We start from the raw sequence: 18554 nt of genomic DNA, 5'->3' as shown, positions 1-18554 counted from the left end.
TCCAAACATCCAAACTGAGTATCATAATGATGGCAGCTGCGCGAAAATCACGCGGCCGCGCATCATACACTGATTACACACGCAGCTGTTAAATTCATTTTGCGCGCGCAAAACGCGGCGTTTTTTGCGTGCGCAAAATGCACACGCTCGTGTAAATCAGGCCTAAGTTTGGTTGGGGCGGCTGTATTTCCTGTTTTAACTGGGACTAATATGCTTAAATTACAGGGAAAATAAGAGATCTAAAAAAAAAATAGGTGTCTTATGGGGAGGAGACAATGGGTAAAAAAAAAGAATAATAAGATATAAACAAAGCAAAGTGTGGATTAGGTTTCCGCCCAGTCGTCCATTTATTCATGAATAAGCATATCAGCCACCTAAATCATCATCATCTGTCAAACTGTCCTCAAAATATCAGAGACAAAAAAAAAACACAAAGTATTTAGTATTGAAATTGATTAAGCATCTTATTATTATTATTATTATTATTATTATAGCAATATTGCTTATTCCTGCTTCTTTTATATTGTCCTATGCCTGTCAATGGGAAATACTACAATACTCAAGAAAACTAATTTCTGCCTTTTTCCACAAATATTTTTAGAACAGTTGGCAAATGCATTTCCATCATACATTTGAATCAGCAGTTCACTTTAAATATTTAAAACCGTTTTCCAGGACTAATACATTGATGGCCTATCCATAGGATGTTTGAACGTGGGGGTCTGACCCCTGGGACTCCCGACGATCTTCAAAACAAAGGGGCTGAACTGCAGTACCAGGCACGGCCGCATGGATTAACAGTAAAGAGTCTGCTGGGCTCTTGGAAAAACCCCACCAATCTAGCATTGTTTTAGTTCCGGAAAACCCCTTTAATGACAGGCATGTCATTTTAGGAATTGCACAACTGCCTGAAAACACAAAGCTGTTTTACAAAATCCTGCTGTTTCAGACTTGCTGTTGTTTCATAGATATTACTATAGGTATTACGCTGACCGATTCAATGTCATTTAATCTGACATTCAATATTCCAGAAAGTTCGATAATCTGACAGTTGTTTCCAACACATAATTGAAATCTAATGTGGAATTACACAAAACCAAAACCAGAACACTGACTGAAAAAAAAAAAATTGATAGTGTATTTTGTGTTGTCATTTAATTAATGGCCTATATTTAGAATAGGCCATCACTGTATGTTCAGTGAGGGTTAGACTTCCAAAACCCACACCAATCAGCAGAATAAAGGGGTTGTGGCGCTTGCTGGAGCACCACAGCCCCTTTTATTGGTTTATCCAGACACTGCACCATACACACTGGTGTAACTGTACTTGAAACGGCATATTGGCCTATTCAAGTGAACAAGCTGAGCTGCAGTACCAGGCACTGCCACACTGCTATGTATGGTGCTGTACCTAGACAAACAATGAAGCGTCAGTGGCACAGCCTCAGTTGTCCTGCTGATCGGCTTTGGTCCATAAAGTTGGACACGTAGCGATCATACCTTTTTTTTGATCAATCCATAAATCAAAAGTCCTGGACTGCCCCTTAAAAGGAATATTACTGCACATATATTTGTAGTATTGATCACGGTGGAATGCTTTCATAATGCATAATACAGATTTGTTAAAGCGCACCTACATTTTTGGCTGACTTTTCAAAACATACTGTCAGTCATGTGTGTATACATAAGGAATAACCCCATTTCTGACCATTATATGACTTGTATCTGCAGTTTTCCCCTCTGAAGTTTCCCCCCCCCTAATTCTCAGTTTTCTCTGAGCTAGGAGGTGGAGCCTAACTGCTATCATGTCTGCCCTATTACATATATAGAAGCTGCAGCAACATGGAGATTATACAATAGTTATAAGCAGTGTAGCTATGAATCAAGCACTGAGGTCACATATAACTCTTACCATCAGTTTGTCCCCTCCCTCTTTCTGCTCCCCCACCCCTCTCCATAGACTTTTATAGGCAGCAGTCTTTTTCTTTTCCTCTCCTCCCCTCTCTCCTCCCCGAAGACTTTTATGAGCAGCTTGTCTGTGTCTCTTAATTTTCTCCCCCCCCCCCTCCTGTCCTCCCTCTCCCCTCTACATAGACTTCTTTAGGCAGGCTGGGAAGAGACACCTCCCCACTTTCTGCAGTCAGTCTCCTCTGCTCTGTAACTAGAGATGGATTAAAGGGGTTGTCCAGGGAAAAAAAATCTAAGAAGAGTCCCCCAGCCATGGTTTGCCTTCCCTAATACTTCTAACCAGTTTCTGTTTGATCTCCATCATCACTGCTGCTCTTTCTGTTTTGTTTACATCCCTTGCTTCTGTTCCTGTCTGTTTGCTGTCTTGTAACCCACCATACCCATGATCCCTTGCTGCATCTGAGGAGACCGCTTACATCCCCCTTCCTCCCTCCACAGCATCTCAGCTATTTGCATACTGCCACGCCCCTCTATGTTCACAGGGTCATTCCCTGCTCTAATTACAGGCAGCTCCATCCCTGCACACTGTCTTACACACTAATAATCATCATTATCCTTTGTGCCTCCATCTATCCCTGATCTAAATACAGGCACCCATCTCCCTCCCCCACCCCTTTCACAGCCTGATAAATGTAAGTATGCCCAGTCCACCTATGTCAGACATCTTGGTACACACAATCCAGTCAGCACATTTTCCTCACCTGCTGCTGGATCTGTTCCAAGAGATTCCGTGTTAGGCCCTGTTCACACTGAGTTTTTTTTGCACGCAGAAAATACTGCCTCAAGATTCTGTCTGGAATTTTGAGGGAGATTTTGACCTGCCTGCACGCCATTTGCCGAGATTTTTGCCTGCAGCCATTGAGCGCTCCGGGCAAAAACGCAGCGAAAAACGCTTTCCCTGTCTTCCTTTATGTCAATGGAAGGTCAGAGATATAAACGCTAGGGCATGTCGTTTCTTTTTCCCGCGAGCCGGTTTTACCGCTCCCAGGATAAAAAAACGCCTCCGCCTCCCATTGAAATCAATAGAAGGCGTTTTCTGACGTTTTTTCTGCCTTCAAAAAACTGTGAACAGGGCCTTACAGTGAAGCAAGCACCAAACACTACCCCAAACAGTGGTAAAACTTTTTTTTATCTTTATTACATAATTTACTATAAATGTATGTAAGTGTCTCTCACTGTTATTTACTATATATATATATATATATAAACCATAGGAAGAAGTAACGGCACCAGGATTGATGAAAAAGGGTGGATTTATTCACCTCAAGTGAGCAGCGACGTTTTGGTCCATCGAAGAACCTTTCTCAAGCTGTTGGACCGAAACGTCGCTGCTCACTTGAGGTGAACAAATCCACCCTTTTTCATCAATCCTGAAGTCCTGGTGCCGTTACTACTTCCTATGGATTTTGTATATTTCAAGTTGGGAAAGTGATTCATCCTCTTGGTATCGTGCACATGGCCTAATTTATAGCTAGTTGGAGTGCTGTGTTCATCTACAATTGGAGTATATATATTTTTATATATTTTAATGCCAGCCAGCCCGCCCTCTGCACGTAATGCCAGCCAGCCCCCTGCACGTAATGCCACCCAGCCCCCTGCACGTAATGCCACCCAGCCCCCTGCACGTAATGCCACCCAGCCCCCTGCACGTAATGCCACCCAGCCCCCTGCACGTAATGCCACCCAGCCCCCTGCACGTAATGCCACCCAGCCCCCTGCAGGTTGCACCCCTGCCCCCCCTTCCAGGAGAAGTCACTGACTTCAATGTCCATATATGGACAGTGTAGTCACTGACTTCTCCTGGAGAGGAATCCCTGGCCACAGGGTCGGGGATTCCGCTTCAGAAGTGAGTGACGTCACTGTGTCTATATATGGACAGTGTAGTCACTCACTTCTCCTGTAGCGGAATCCCCGGCCACAGGGTCGGGGATTCCGCTTCAGAAGTGAGTGACGTCGCTGTGTCCATATATGGACAGTGTAGTCACTCAATTCTCCTGTAGCGGAATCCCCGGCCACAGGGTCGGGGATTCTGCTTCAGACGTGAGTGACGTCGCTGTGTCCATATATGGACAGTGTAGTCACTCACTTCTCCTGTAGCGGAATCCCCAATCCCCGACCGGTTTTTTAACGGCCGTCACACGACACGGGGAAACCGTGTCGTGTGAATGGGACCTTATAGATAAAAAAAAAAAGGGCCATTAGCAATAGGAGGACAAGATAAAAGGAGGAGGGGGCGTGTTAGGGAAGAGACCAGACGGCCAGGCAGTGCGGGAACTACGAGTGTAAAGAGGGCTGAGGAGGTGTGGACGACGAGATAGGAGGGGGCGTGTACTAAGATTGATGACGCTCCGTGTCTTTGCTCAGCCAGCACTTCCTGCTGTGTAAAGACACGGCGCGTCATCAACTACTTCTTCAGGCGGCGGGACCAGAGGAGGCGGAGCTCTGAAGAGCTCATGAAACATCCGCCCGGCCCACTGCCTGTAAATGTAGTTGATGACGCGCCGTGCCTTTCTCAGCCAAAAGTGCTGGCTGGGCAAAGACACGGTACCTCACATAAAATGAAAAATTAACCCTTGGTGCAATCACGTGACGGAAGATCAGAACAGGAGAACGCTGGCACAGGTAAGTAGACACTATATTACAAATGTTATTAAATATGAAATAAAATTTATTCCCGGACAACCCCTTTAAGCTTGACAACCGGAGTAGGACCGCAGAAAGAGACACGTAGTGGTAGTAATAATATACAGAATTTGCTTGAGAAAATGACAAAATTTTAACAGTAAGTAGATGACAAAGTTTATATATCAGTTATACTATTAGGTTAGCATAAGTTTTTTGAAAAGTTAGTGTCTAGTAAAATGCTTGGAAATGGAAAACTATGCATGCATGTAACATACCTTCATGTAAAAAAAAAAGTGATGGCTTTAAAGAGGACTTGTCACTAGGTCATATAAGTTGAACTGGTTTACGGAACTGAATAGCACTATCTCCCTGATTCCAGTGCTGTATTTCTTTTTTCTTTTTCTGGGATTCACTGAAGCAAATGCTGATTTGCCACAGCAAAGAGTTTTGAAATATTTATTTTATAGAATAACAAAAAATTAAGTACAATCTCTTATAAACTCAAATTGGTGGCCCTCTTTATTTACACATTGCTGCAGTCTAGTTTTTACACTCACACTTTGGCACAAAGTTCTTTATTGCCATTCATTTCTTGGCATGCTTCTTTTATGAACTGAATCATGTTCTCAACGTGCCTGGTCTTCTTGAATATACCTTATCTTTGATAACTCCGCAACAGACAAGTCCATCAGGGTAAAGTCTGGTTATCGTGGTGGCTATTCAACCAGGCCTCGTCTTCCTATCCACCTTATGGGTAATTTTTCGTCAAGAATATTACGCACCGCTAAAGAATAGTGAAGGGGCTCCATCTTGCTGAAAATAGAAGTCTTCGTTTTCATTCTCCAACTTCAATTGTGGTATTACATTTTCTCGGAGCATGTTAAGGTACAGGTCTGAGGTAACCCTTGTATTGTAGAAGATAAGTCCAGTTAAATGAAAGGGTCACCCAAACTAACCCCAGGCTGATTCAACTGTTCTTCAATTGTTGCAGGGGCGTTTTCTGTTTAGTAATAAACACAGTTGTGCCTATTAATAGCAGTTGAAATTTTGAAGTTGGATTCATCGGACCAAGTTATTTTTCTAATAATGCCGTCTCCTTGTTTCTTCATTCAAAATTTCCTCACAAAATTGTAAACTCTGATCTGGATCATCCTCTAATAATCCTTGGATTAAGCTTGGCTGATACATTTTCAACCCTAAGCGTTGCATTAGAGGACCCAAAATCTACGGGAAATGTCCAACTCTTCAGAAGCACTCTTTTTAGATTTTTCGGGGCTTTGAGTAACTGCTAGTGCCACTAGCATCTCATATTCATCTGCAGTAACACTCAATGGTGGACCACTTTTTGGTGCATTACAAATTGATCCAGTTCTGTCAAATTTGTCACGTTTACAGTATACTAATAGTCTAGTTGGTGGAGGTGTTGCAAATTCTTCTTCCCATTTCTGCTAAAGCTTTTTAGCATTCTCTGTCTTCCAATATCATTTGATTATCCACTTTCGTTGTTCATCTGTTAAATTACCAGCCATATTTAATTATCGGAATAATGAAATATAAATTTTGGGGAAGATTCATCAAACAGTCTAAACACAAATGTTTTGTTTTTTTGCCCATGGCAACCAATCGCAGCACAGCTTTCAGATCCGATAGTGCTCTTCAGAAATCAAATATTTTTAGACTGTTTTAAAAATCTCCCCATGGAATACCTACTTATGCACCCCCTGTATACTGCTGCAAAGTTAGACGAAAGTCATTGGAATTTAAAGTAGTGTTCAACAAAGTGAAGTGGTGTCCTTTTATTTGTTAGTGAGGAAACCTCAGGAAAAGTACTCAGTGGGGTTTTGTGGGGAGATCCGGAATCCCTAGGTCCAACAATGGTCCAGATGGCTGCCTGCTAATAAAGAACAGAGGTTATATGTTGATATGTCCTATAATTTAGTTTTTATATCTGGTATAGAAAACCTGATGTTTCAACAGAAAAAGATTTTCCATAAAGTGTAAAAAAAAAATTCACCTCAGGCACTGATTATTACACTATATAAATAATTCTGAAAGTGCATTATGTGTCATCTTACTGGTGACAGCTGCCCCCTCTTTGTCAGCAAATACTGAAGCATTTATTATTGGGTATCTGCTGTCTTTAAAATGGGACACACATTAGGACGCTGACACAGCTGGCCTGGTTTGTTGAAGGTCAAAGGTTTTTCACTTGTTAAGTCTGTAAAATCTAATTAAGTACTTTTTTCAAAGACTCACAGGAAAAGCCTCTGAAGACATTTTTACAACGCTCCTTGGTCAGAGATGACCTTCTCTTGTGAGCTTCCGTCAATTCACATTAACTTGCTTCATTTGTTTGCATTTTTGAATTGAGTAATCAGGCCTACACAAGCCTGGACGTCACTAGTTAATGTATGATACGTATTAGATACAGATTAATATTACATTGACTAGGTGTCAAGATTTTTGGTCATTGAAGGGGAAAGGTGTCCATTGTACCTTTTCGGTAACAAAGACTTAATCTTTTTGTTTAAAGGGAATCTGTTAGCAAATTCCTGCCCCCATAAACTTTTAAAGGGATTGTCCCAGAATTGACTATTATAACCTATCCACAGGATGCCTGGTACTACCACCGATTGTGAGAATGGGGGCACCGAACCCGTTCCTCCTCACAACGCCAACTCGCAATGAGGAAAAGCTTGAATGGAGCGTCGGTTGAGCATGCGCCGCCACCTCATTCAATGTCTATGGAACTGACAGAAACAGCCGAGCGCTGTACTCGGCTACTTCCGTTATTCCCATAGACTTTGAATGGAGGGGCAGCATGCTTGATCGACCGCCACTCCATTCAATGTCCTCTTCAATGAAATTGAGGATTCTCGTGATCGGTGGGGAACCCTGCGATCAGACAATTATCCTGGATAATTCTGGGAAGATCGCTAAGTAGGTCTTTGGGAAAGCAGTTCAAACATCTCTATGTACTGTACATACATACACACTGAATTGTATGTACTTCAGCTTCGTATCAGGAGCATGAACAATGTAGGTGAGCCTCCCCTTTGTACTCTGGATTTTCCCTGGCACCGAGCCGTGTATGTCATACATGAATAGCCACTTCAGCTGAAATGTTAAAATACTAAGAAATTAAAAGAAGGTAATAAAATTAATTATGAAGTTTGCATTTCACATGTTCTATGACAGTGACTCCTTAAAACCGGTCTGCTGTACCTGAGATATACTTCAAGACATAGTATTTCCCTCTATACACAGACAGCAACAGCGAGCGTACCCCCATACAGTGCCAGCCCCAGTGTGTCCCCATTCAATGCCAGCCCCATTGTGTCAGACACGGTATGCCTTCATTGCCGGTCAGAATTTCCCCAAGTGCCAGCAACAGCCCCCCAGATGAAAGAAATACCTTCCCCGAATTTCCTTGACTCTGCCATCCTCTTCCCTTTCGTTACATGTGAGCAGCCTGTCCATGGCTTACGCCTGGATGAAGATGATCATCACCTATGTAGTGCCGCTCCTACCTGTGTGGTCAACACGTTTTCTGGCTTCAAAACCGATTTATACAAATATAATTTACTGACACATAAGTGAAAAAATTCCATTCACATATATTATATATTTATACACCACCAGGTAGAATTTGCTGCTCCTTTAATACATTTTACAATGCGCAGGCTTATGGAGCATTAGTAATTTGTACATTTTGCTTCTTTGCCTTGGAATGCACAAAGCAGAAGTGACAATAAATTCCCATGAAAAGTTCTGCTTCTTAACACTGTCAGACTGTTTATTAATGTATCGTAGCTTTGCAGTGACAGTGTTTCATACTTTTACTTCTAGCAAGTATTTCCTTAATGAATATTTTAATATTATATTATTTCTTCAACTTCTGCGTGTAGGAATTGACTTTAGCTATAGCTAGTAATAGCACATTGAGGAAAACTTTAAATATCATGAAGCCCATTAATATTTCACCAAATCTTACTTGTACTGCAATGGGTTTCTTTTATTTATATAAGAAAATAACATGTTGCATGCTAGTATATTTGTATATTGGCATGTATAGTATAAACCAGGGTTGGATAAATCCTGGTCACTGTGGCGACTTTACCAGTTGGCCCTGCAGGGCAGAGTAGGCACACAGCGACTGTCCTACAATGACAGTACGGTGTGTTCTTGCTGCATCGGCCTCTGTTAAAAAAGACTAATGCAGGAAACTACTATACATACACTAGCAAGCATAGGCTGCTTGTATGTAGTTTCCTGCCAGCGGAGGGGTCATTGTGGGAGTGCACGGGATATGACTACATTGGGGAAGGGGAGCTAAGGTGACTTGCTTTGACTGCTGAGAGGGTGGTAAGCTGTGACTACTGAGAGGGTTGTACTGGCAGCATTGTGGCTGTTTACACAGGAAGATGTGCTGCCGACTAGCGACCATTTTTGATAAGACCCGATGAATGATCGTCTGCTCGTTTCTCGGGTGATCGCTGCCCTTTTTATGAATGCCCGTTTGCCTGATCATTGGCTACTGTAAAAGGGCCCTTTAGAAGCAAATTTTCTGTGGCAGACTGATAGTACAAAATATCTTAAAATCTGGCAAATACCTATCCCATTGAGTCTTATTTTCTTTAAACTATATCTGTTTAATACAACCTATTATTCCTATCTGCTACTTTAACCCCTTCCCGCCGCAGCCATTTTTCAGATTTTCATTTTCATTTTTTCCTCCCTGCCTTCTAAGAGCCATAACTTTTTTCTTTTTCCATCATTATAGCGGTGTTAGGGCTTATTTTTTGTGGGAAGAGTTGTAGTTTCTATTGGTAGCATTTAAAGTACCATATAATGTACTGGGAGACTGAAAAAAAAATTGTTTCTATGGCTTTCACTGTGCGGTAAAAACGACAACTTTAACTTTATTCTGTTTCTCAATCCGATTACGGTGATACCAAATTTATCTATTTTTAAATAGTTTACTACTTTTAAAGAAAAAACTTTTTATTAAAGAAAAATTTGATTTGTCGCCACATTCTGAGAGCCATAACTTTTTTTATTTTTTCATCGATTTGAGCGGTGTGAGGGCTTATTTTTTGCGGGACGAGCTGTAGTTTTTATCGGTATTATTTTTTGGTACATATCATTTTTTGATTACATTACAAGTTGACCATAAAACAAAGATTTTGGTGTTTTAAATGTTTTTTTATTTTTTACGGCGTTCACCGTGCGCATTAAATAATGGTATTTTGTAATAGTTCAGACTTTTACCGACACAGCAATACCAATTTTGTTAAAAAAAATTGGAAAATTTACTTTTTTTTTTTAAACTATGAATTATTTTTTTTCACTACTAAAAACTTTATTTCACTTTTTTTTTTACACATTTCATTAGTCCCTCTAGGGGACTTGATACTAATGCATTGCAGTATATTATAATTTTTACAGGCTTCTATTAAGTGCTGCCACATGCAGGGCTTAGCAGAGGCAGAGTGGAGGCAGTCCTGGGGGCCTTCATTAGTTCCCTGGGCTGCCATGACAACCATAGTCACCCCCCGATCTCATTACGGGTGATGAGGTGCCAGAGGGGGTCGCCCTCTCTTTTTAACACCTCAGATGCCGCGGTCGCGATTGACCGCAGCATTTGAGGGGTTAAATAGACAGGAACAGCGCGATCGCTGTTCCTGGCCATCAGTCCCGGTAGTCAGCTGTAAAACACAGCCGACACCCGCAGCGTATGGAGCGCGCTCAGCACATGAGCGCGCTCCATACAATTCCCTCCCCGCACTACGACGTACCAGACATGTCGTTTTGTGGGAAGGGGTTAATGACCGTTAATACGCCTTTTCACAGTGATTATTAAGGATACTTATTCCATAGCGCCTCTTTACGGTGCTGTTTTTATAAGCCTATATAAAGTCACCGCAGACCATGCCCATTTAACCCCTTAGATGCTTCTGTCAAAAAGCTACACATATCACTGTGTCCCTATTGGCCCAAACTATAAAACTATTACGTTATTTAACCTCCATGGTGAACGCAATGAAAAATGAAATAAAAAAACAATGCCGGAGTTGCTATTTTCTGTTCATCCTGCTTTTCTAAAAATGCAATAAAAAGTAATCAAACAATGGTACCAATAAAAACTACAAACAAACAAAACTACTGACAAAAAAGTCATCCTGCAAAAAATAAGTTGTCATAACTGCTACGTTGGTGGAAAAAAAGAGGTAACGTCTTTTCGAATATAGTGACACAAAAATAAAACTTTTTTTTTGTTTTAAAAAAAGGTTTTTATTGTGCCAAAGTAGCAAAACATAAAAAAATATATAATTTTAGTATCGTCGTAATCGTAACGACCAGCAGAATATAGTTAAGTTATTTATATTACATGTTAAGTGGCGTAAATTTAAGATGCAAAAAGAATAGTGACATTTCTGGGTTCTTTCATTGTCCCCGTAAAAAAATTATTCATAAAAGTTAATCAATAAATTATACGTACTCCAAAATGGTGCAAATAAAAAACACAACTTGTCACACAAAAAAAAAACAACTGAAAAAGGTCACTCCGTCATTCAGGCCCAAATTGGCTGGTCACTAAAGGGTTATGGAATGGAAATCTAGACAAAATGTCTGTCTCTATGATCACTGCTGACATTTTAGCATTCAGATTTGTGAATAATAATTAGCAGGTTTTTGTGTTTTTGTTTTTTTTTTACACAAGCCTAATTTTGTTCTTCACATTTAGAAAGCCTTTAAATGGAACTCAAGGTTAATTATGTCACCAAATGTGGCTTATTGACCTTTGAAAAAACCTGCAATACCACTTCTCTAAATGTGTTTACTGTCAGGGGACTTAGTGATACATTATAATAAGTTTTGAGTCAGGAATTTGTTTTTTTCTTGTAACGTGTATTAGAAATAGCAGCTGGAAATAATGTTTCCAAATTAAATAATAAATAGAGTCAACACATTTTAAACACAGCTTTGCTTTTCGCACATTTACTATGAGCATTACTTGTTTATGTAGCGTGGCTAAAAGCTTTACTGCTTTGAAAAATGCTTGGTGCCAAATTTCCAAGGATCTCCTAAAAGGCATTTAATTCTGATATGACTACTATTATCATAGTGGGAATGAAATCATTCTTGCAGACTACTGATTTTTGAGATTAAAAGCCCACGGATAGAATGTTTATGTTAAGATTATGTACATTTTAGAATATCTTCCTCTTATTGATACAGATCCTGCCAGGCACTTTCTATGAATGAAATGATTATAAATTTATAGTAAATCTCTCTGGCCGAGAGTGGCCCCTCTCGCTAAGCAACGTCCCCTTAAAACAAAATGCTGTGAGCAGCGTAAAACAACAAAAAATTACATATTATTGCACAAATATGGCATGCACCATATTTGCTGTTTTAAAGCTGTTCTTAAATTTCCCCCAGTGTGTTTCGTATTCAATTCTATAGACTAAAGTTCAACAAAGTCCGGCCATTTTTTAAAGCAATTAAGGGTTAAATTGTGTTTAGTCTCCGAAAGGAGCCTATGGTCTGTTTACTCCATTTAAATAAAAAAATGTTACCGAGCAACAACATATTTATGTAATAAGATGCACTCTGCACGGATTACTTTTTAAAGATCGGAAAGAGAAATGCTTTTACCTTAGCTCAACTGAACAATTTGGAGACAGGTTTTGATGGACTTTTGAGAAATTCTAATGTAAACCGAAAGGTGAGCAATAAGTAATATAAAATCAGCATAGCATATCGCCTTTAACCATCAACTAGAGCCAACACCACCTAGGGGCCCTTATAACTTATAATTATTACTACTGCTCATCTCTCTGATGAAACCTAAAGCTGTTCTTAAGCCGAACACGCCAACTTAGACCTCAGCCCACCCCTGAACCCATACTGTGCTGTGAGCAGTGCAGCAGGGTGGCGGTCCCGCTTTTCTTTTCTTTTTTTTTCTATACGAGGATCCTTTACATCTCCCCTAACTAATGTCAACTTCTGCTGATCTTCAGACACACCCATTACCACCCCCTTGCACCTCTCTGCATTGCCTTTTTTTAACTTTCAACTGCTGTAGAGTTAGATTTTACAGTGCCCAATTCTGGCCAGAAAAATGAGCGCTGATCAATAATACAGCATGTTGATCGGCGCTCGCCAGCTCCGTTCACAAGGAGCAACGTTTGGTAATATATAGGGGATAAACTTTTGTTAATACAATCGTTCAACCCCATGCATTTAAATCATGTCGCCTAACCGCCTTTTTTGGCTGCATTAAAGATCTAATCAGCCGATGAATGAGCGTTTGCTTGTTCATCGGCTGATCGTCGCTCTATTTACGCAGGGAAATGATTGGGAATGAGCTTTTGTATGAGCATTCATATGTAAAAGGGCCTTAACTCTATTTTGTAATACATTTCTTAAAGACTGATGCTATACGTTACAGCCTGGGTTTACAAAATACGTCCGCAACTTTTCCTGACTTATACGGTAACTGTAGGCCAAAAACGTGACTTGAATGGGGCGTTACAATCCATTGCATTCTCTTATCATTGATTAAAGTGAATTAAGATAAAGCCGGCCATACACAAGAGGTCACTCCCAGCTGCAAATAATATCGGCTGGCTGTTATCGCCTCCAATGAATCGCCTTTAGCAATGCACTTCATAATGGCATTATATTCTGGAATTTATCTGATGACAGAATTTAGTAATATAAAGTTTAAAGTGCTCCCTGTGTTGCACCTCACATCAACTGATTTTTACTACTAGTAAACTAGACCGAGGCATATACTGCTTGATTACTATGTAAATTCATTACCCTGGAATATTCCAAACATAATTTTTAATATACTCTAAATGCTGACTCCATGTTTGCTCTACCGGTGTAGGCCCTGTTCACATCACATTTTTGCCCTAGGTTTAGCAAGAAAGCTCCTGAAGTAGACCCTAAAAGTGTCCGTACGGCTCCGTTGGGCTGGTATACTTCGGTATGACTTTTTGTTTTCTTTTTTTTTTTTTTTGAGGTGTGGAATAGTGTAGTAAACTACCCTATTCCCTACAACAGGATCCCACGTAAAAATGTATATCGCGCGGTATGCCTTTTTAACATGACCTAACCACAGGATAGGTCATCTGTGGGGGTCGACACCCGGACTCCGCAACGATCAGCTGTTTCGGCTACCTCCAGCACGGGAGGTTTTGCAGTGGTTGGTGCCAGAAGCTGATGGCTCCGACCACTGTATAGATGTCGTGCTGCAGCTCTTCTCCTTTTTAAGTGAATAGGAGCAGTACTGCAGCATGGCTGCTATACAGTGGCCAGAGCCATCAGGTTCCGACACCAACCACTGCAAAACTTGCCATGCTGGAGGCAGCCATAGCAGCTGATCCGTGCGGGGTCCCATTGATAGGTCATCAGTATGAAAAACCGCCCTATGCCCAGATAACCCCTTTAACTAGTTTTGCTAAATGAGGCCTACCAACCGTGACGCAATCACTAGTATTAACATGCAATTTACCTGTGTGTTTTTTTTGGTGTTTATTTTTGCAGTCCCCCCCCCCATGGTTGTGCACACCACTATATGTAAAGTCTGAACTTTTGGACTTGGATTCTTTTTATGATGTTTTATTGGTAAACAAATAGTTACTTCGATTTAAATATTGCATTGTCTCAGGCTTAAAGTGCATGCCTGTCTCCAGTTTCTTATCCACTCTGCTTCAGTTCCGCTGGGATGCAGCATTTGTGAAAGAATCAATTATCCATTTGTTAGTAAGGGAAGCTTTACAAATTATACATTAGTGGATTGATTTCTCAAGTTCACCATTGGGGGACTGATAATATAGGCAGATTGGTGATGATCCTCCAGGGAGACAGAGTTTCCACAAAGGAACACAATTAAAAGAGGCCTCCTCAACAAGTCTCAAATTTATTCCTAATTGAAGAGCTGACAGAATCTATACTAAGTGTATTTATTTCCAGCGTTTTACATTAGGTAATTGAATATTGCACAAGGTGGATTATTACTACATGGTTCACGTTTCTATTTTTATTTTTTAGAGAAAGTAACTGGTGTTAACTAGAACATGTACATTGAAATAACCTATACAGAATTGTTTTGAAATATTATGGCCAGCATAGAATATTGTTTCCTTTACTCTGCAAATATATTAGCAAATAACTGGGATTGGACCATACAGTGATAGTTTATTAATGTGCATAGGACAATTTATTGCAAGTTTGAAGGCCCTTTTACACAGGCCAATAATTAGGTGAAAAAAACGTTCTTACGGCTGATCGGAACTTTTATGCAGCCATAAGAATATTCGCTTGTGAAGCATTTCTCACTGGGGATGTGCTGCCGTCAAGATTCAAATGTACGGGGGGCGAACGGCCGTAGTAACGATCATTCTTGCTCATACTCCCAATCATTGCCCCATTTATATGTAGCACATGAGCACCGACCGACAAGCTGTTCTGTCGATCGTAAGTGCGGGCGGATATCTAATTTGATGCTTAATGGCTTTGTACACTTTTGAATAGATTTTATTTTTATTAAATCAATGTTTTTTAGCGCTATTCTAATTGACTTTTATTTTTAAAAAATGTACGTTTTATTATACAGCTTCTGTATACATAAAACCTGTACCTTTTTGTTTTTTTCAACCGATTCCATCAGTTCAGCTGAACTAACGGCTTGGCTGAGAGTGGATACGGTGTGTCTCTGACGCACAGGATCCACCTAATATCGATCACATCTAAGTTGATAAACTTCGTTCAGCTGAACTGACGGAATCGACTGAGAGACCGATACAACTGTTATGTATACAAGATACATAGAAGCTGTATCGTAACAGTAACAACAACAAAAATTGTTTAAAAACATTGATTTAATTAAAAAAAAGAAAACGCAATTGAAAGGTGCATATAGCGTTTAAGTTTAGCAGTTGGTCAAAATGTTCCACGTAGCATAATAGATTTGGCGCAACTCGCTGGACATGATGCATACATTTTTCTTACTAATATACCACCTTATGGCTGGCTACATTTACACCTATATCTTGCGCGAAAGGATTGCATCCGTAATTAAATTTGGTGCATTTTGCCGCTCTGCTTAGACACACCTTTTTCTCTCAACTATGTAGGTTACAAAGAAGATGCTTCAAAACGCATACTAAATAGGCGTACACCATCCTTTATTTTTTTGTTGCGTACAATTTTGCTTCTCTCCCAATATGTCTATGGCATGGACACCGAGATCTTGTTGGGATTGTGATGATTCTAATCCTGGTTAACTATGGAGTGTTGGATAAGTAACTAACATTGTGCCAATGTTAGGCTTGACATTTTCGTTTATCTTGGCTTCCGAAAATATATACCGCAAAGTTATATCTTTACCTGTGAAGAGGAATATAGTGATAAAGAAGTAAAACTCGTACAGTACATATCCTAGGACTACTAAATTGTCTTCATTTTCAGAATTGTGTAAATGGTGAACCCCTAATCCCCACTGCTATATTCATGGGCCCCCATAGTAGTATGAAAATCCCAGCTCATTGAGCCAATCATTATAACTACGCCTTTGAGAGAAGAATATAGAAGGTAAAAGGTCACTTTAAAATGTTTCTATGGAAACCTTCAAGTTTATTCTACCTTTAGTAGTTTTCTGTGTTAAGTGTTACATATTCTAATAGTAATAAGATATATTTCTAGGAAATTTAATTTACAGACATTTCCCTTTTGTTATTACCTCCAGAAAATTTGCCTCTGGGTCATTCCTAGGATCCTGTTGGAGTTTTAATGATACCTTACGTGGAAAATTTCCCAGTACAGATACTAGTTTTAAGTTGGGTTTGTTCAGGCCAAATTGTCTTCCATGTTAAAGGTTCTCCGAGTGGTAGCTTGAGAAATATTAAGTAGACGAGGGAATACGTTCCATATTCAGGATGTTCTACTTGTTTCACCCTCCGGTTGTACATAGAACATTCTCAAACTTAACTTTTAACTTTTGGTAGTATCATTTGAGATTGGGATTCGTTTTCTATATACAGTATATCCGAATATCCAAATGAAATGCACATTAACCTGCATGAATCTGTTTTATAATATTGCTCATTCAATGGCCGTGTACAATGATCAACTTCCTCAGCTCGTCTGTTATAACTATGTGAACCTGGAGTTTATAAAATGAATCCGTATTACTGAGCTTTTTTGAGAAGCAACTGTCTATTTTATTTTATATTAAACTGAGGAATTTATTAAGACTGGCGTTTCATACTCCAATCTTAAACTGATCTACGTCGGAGTAAAATTTTAATAAATTTGACGCATCTCGGGAATTACTAAAGACTGCCGGAGCATCAGCAGGCTGCAATTTGCATAATATTTGGTCTTTAGAAATCCAACATTTTTTCAACACTTGCTGGCCCCTCGCAGTTAACAGTAAGTTGCAAATATTTTGGCACAAGTATGGCTAGCGCCAAAATGTTCTACTTTTTTACTTCAGAGAAGTGGCTTAAGCTAATTCTAACTCCTCCATAGTATTTAAATTGTATTTTGAACCAAAGCTAGCCTATCTCCAACCACCCTATAGAAAGTGAATTGAGCGGTGGCCGAGCATGCGCAGTCCGTCTCCATTCATGTAGGACACCCTGGGACCCCGTTCTCAGGATCTGACATTCATTTAACACCTATTCACAGAATAGGTACCGTATTTTCCGGACTATAAGGCGCACATAAAATGTTGAGAATTTCTCAGAAATAGAAAGTGCGCCTTATAATCCGGTGCGCCTTATATATGAACCCGACAGTAAAGAGAGGGGTTCATACAGGATCCTTTACCTCTATCGTGGGCGGCAGGGGTCGGCGGCGGCATACCACAGCACACACCATGCTCCTCCCCCCCGTGCGCCTATGAATTTATTCTTCACTTGGGTTTTTACAGTATCCATAAATGGATTGAGCATTACGGCCACCGTAATCAGGAGCCACACTGAGTGATACTTACAGCTCTGTAGGATCCTTGCAATATATCTTTGCTTTAGCGTTAACTATACCCACTACCCCAAAAAATGCCTCCTGTTAAGAGACATGCTTATGATGCAGGTTTCAAGCTTAAAGCTATAAGTTATGCAGTAGAGCATGGAAATAGGGCAGCTGCAAGAGAATTCAACATTAATGAATCCATGGTGCGTAAGTGGAGAAAACAAGAAGATGACCTCCGCCAAGTAAAGAAGACCAAACTGAGTTTCCGAGGAAACAAAGCAAGGTGGCCACAGTTGGAGGACAAAATAGAACAGTGGGTTATGGAACAGAGAAACGCATGTAGAAGCGTCTCCACTGTCTCTATTAGACTCAAAGCCACTGCTTTAGCACGTGACATGGAGATCAAGGACTTTCGAGGAGGTCCTTCATGGTGCTTTCGTTTCATGCAAAGGCGTCATCTCTCCATTCGCACCAGAACTACTGTGTGCCAGCAATTACCAAAGGATTATGAAGAGAAGCTGGCCATTTTCCGCACCTACTGCATAACCAAGATAAATGAAAAGAATATCCAGCCAGAACACATTATTAACATGGATGAGGTTCCCCTCACTTTCGATATCCCCGTAAACCGTACTGTTGAGAAAACAGGGACCAGTACGATATCTATACGTACCACAGGAAATGAGAAGTCATCTTTCACTGTAGTTCTCGCTTGTCAGGCTAATGGCCAGAAACTACCACCCATGGTAATTTTCAAGAGGAAGACTTTGCCTAAAGAAAATTTTCCTGCTGGTGTCATCATTAAGGCTAACCCAAAGGGCTGGATGGATGAGGAGAAGATGAGTGAGTGGCTGAGGGAGGTCTACGTCAAGAGACCGGGTGGCTTTTTTCACAAATCCCCATCCCTATTGGTCTGTGACTCGATGCGCGCCCACTTGACCGATACTGTCAAAGCCCAAGTGAAGAAA

The 18554-nt window shown here is 40.4% G+C and overlaps 1 protein-coding gene across 3 annotated transcripts in view; it reads left to right on the top strand.

Annotated features, from left to right (window-relative positions):
* The window catches only part of VPS41 (VPS41 subunit of HOPS complex), a 299363-nt gene that overhangs the window by 76722 nt on the left and 204087 nt on the right, over window positions 1-18554 (top strand). The window lies entirely within an intron of this gene.

This window comes from Rhinoderma darwinii, chromosome 5 (assembly GCF_050947455.1).
Source record: "Rhinoderma darwinii isolate aRhiDar2 chromosome 5, aRhiDar2.hap1, whole genome shotgun sequence".
In the NCBI taxonomy this organism is placed as follows: Eukaryota; Metazoa; Chordata; class Amphibia; order Anura; family Rhinodermatidae; genus Rhinoderma; species Rhinoderma darwinii.
Note: the sequence above shows the minus strand (reverse complement) of the source record. Positions and strands in the feature narration are given on the sequence as shown.